Genomic DNA, 2,589 nt, shown 5'->3' with positions numbered 1-2,589 from the left:
TCTATATACTACTATATAAATTTCATAAGAACTAAATAGAGATGGGAAAATAACATAAAATGCTTCTATTCTAGAAAAAAAAAAAAAAAAAAATATGATATAACCTTTTTTTATTTATATTCCATACACTATCCAGAAAAAAAGAAGAATTTGTATTTAATTTATTGGTACCTTTCTTTTTTATATCTCCATTCAAATCTATAGGATAGATTAGGATCTATTATGATATATAAATTGAATTGATGAAATCAAAAAAACGTAAAAAAGAGTCTTTCCTTCTCTATCTCTGCCTATTTTTTTTGTCGTCCTACATTTATAATTTATACATCTCCATTTATACACGAAAAATACATCAAAACAAAAAAATGTAAAAAAACCATTTTATTTACCTAATAAAAAACAAACTTGAATTTTTTTCTATTAATTGGTAATTGGTCAAGCTCGAAGAGAGAGTATGCCCAATTTTCATTTTCAATCAAATTCGAATGAGACTCGTAATTAATCTGTTAAAGGATACATAATTTTGAAAAAAAAAAAGAATATTTTTTTTTTCCATTAGTAACTCGGTGATATCATTTGATTACTTCTAACTTCGAAATTTGAATATTTTTGAAATATTTGAGAAAGATTAAAAGATTAATAATAGAAAATTCCAGTTAACTTTGTAATATCTTGATTGTATTATTGCTCCCTTTCCATCAAAAGAGATAAGAGCCGGTGAATCAGAAACGATTAATTAAGAAAGAATAAGAAAAAAGTTTTTATGGAGCATACATATCAATATTCATGGATCATACCTTTTGTGCCACTTCCAATTCCTATTTTAATAGGAATGGGACTCCTACTTTTTCCGACGGCAACAAAAAATCTTCGTCGTATGTGGGCTTTTCCCAATATTTTATTGTTAAGTATAGTTATGATTTTTTCGGTCGATCTGTCTATTCAGCAAATAAATAGAAGTTCTATCTATCAATATGGATGGTCTTGGACCATCAATAATGATTTTTCTTTCGAGTTTGGCTACTTTATTGATTCACTTACCTCTATTATGTCAATATTAATCACTACTGTTGGAATTTTTGTTCTTATTTATAGTGACAATTATATGTCTCATGATCAAGGATATTTGAGATTTTTTGCTTATATGAGTTTATTCAATACTTCAATGTTGGGATTAGTTACTAGTTCTAATTTGATACAAATTTATATTTTTTGGGAATTGGTTGGAATGTGTTCTTATCTATTAATAGGGTTTTGGTTCACACGACCTGTTGCGGCAAACGCTTGTCAAAAAGCGTTTGTAACTAATCGGATAGGCGATTTTGGTTTATTATTAGGAATCTTAGGTTTTTATTGGATAACGGGAAGTTTCGAATTTCAAGATTTGTTCGAAATATTTAATAACGTGATTTATAATAATGAGGTTCATTTTTTATTTGTTACTTTATGTGCCTCTTTATTATTTGCCGGCGCAGTTGCTAAATCTGCGCAGTTTCCCCTTCATGTATGGTTACCTGATGCCATGGAGGGGCCTACTCCTATTTCGGCTCTTATACATGCTGCCACTATGGTAGCAGCGGGAATTTTTCTTGTAGCCCGCCTTCTTCCTCTTTTCATAGTTATACCTTACATAATGAATCTAATATCTTTGATAGGTATAATAACAGTATTATTAGGGGCTACTTTAGCTCTTGCTCAAAAAGATATTAAGAGGGGTTTAGCCTATTCTACAATGTCCCAACTGGGTTATATGATGGTAGCTCTAGGTATGGGGTCTTATCGAGCCGCTTTATTTCATTTGATTACTCATGCTTATTCGAAGGCATTGTTGTTTTTAGGATCCGGATCCATTATTCATTCCATGGAAGCTATTGTTGGATATTCTCCAGATAAAAGCCAGAATATGGTTTTTATGGGCGGTTTAAGAAAGCATGTGCCAATTACACAAATTGCTTTTTTAGTGGGTACACTTTCTCTTTGTGGTATTCCACCCCTTGCTTGTTTTTGGTCCAAAGATGAAATTCTTAGTGACAGTTGGTTGTATTCACCGATTTTTGCAATAATAGCTTGGTCCACGGCCGGATTAACAGCATTTTATATGTTTCGGATCTATTTACTTACTTTTGAAGGACATTTAAACATTAATTTTCAAAATTATAGTGGCAAAAAAGGTAGCTCCTTCTATTCAATAAAACTATGGGGTAAAAAAGAAGAGCAAACAATGATTAACAGAAATTTTCCTTTATCCCCTTTATTAACAATGAATAATTTATTAACAATGAATAATAATGAGAAGCCATATAGAATTGGTGGTAATGTAAAAAAAGGGGCTCTTATTACTATTACGAATTTTGGCTACAAGAAGGCTTTTTCTTATCCTCATGAATCGGATAATACTATGTTATTTCCTATGCTTATACTGGTTCTATTTACTTTTTTTGTTGGAGCCATAGCAATTCCTTTTAATCAAGAAGGAATACATTTGGATATATTATCCAAATTATTAACTCCATCTATAAATCTTTTACATCAAAATTCAAATGATTTTGAGGATTGGTATCAATTTTTAACAAATGCAACTTTTTCAGT

Source organism: Durio zibethinus, unplaced genomic scaffold (assembly GCF_047325235.1).
Source record: "Durio zibethinus cultivar Kanyao isolate XHJ-2024 unplaced genomic scaffold, ASM4732523v1 HiC_scaffold_299, whole genome shotgun sequence".
Taxonomy (NCBI): Eukaryota; Viridiplantae; Streptophyta; class Magnoliopsida; order Malvales; family Malvaceae; genus Durio; species Durio zibethinus.
This window is presented reverse-complemented; position numbering follows the sequence as displayed.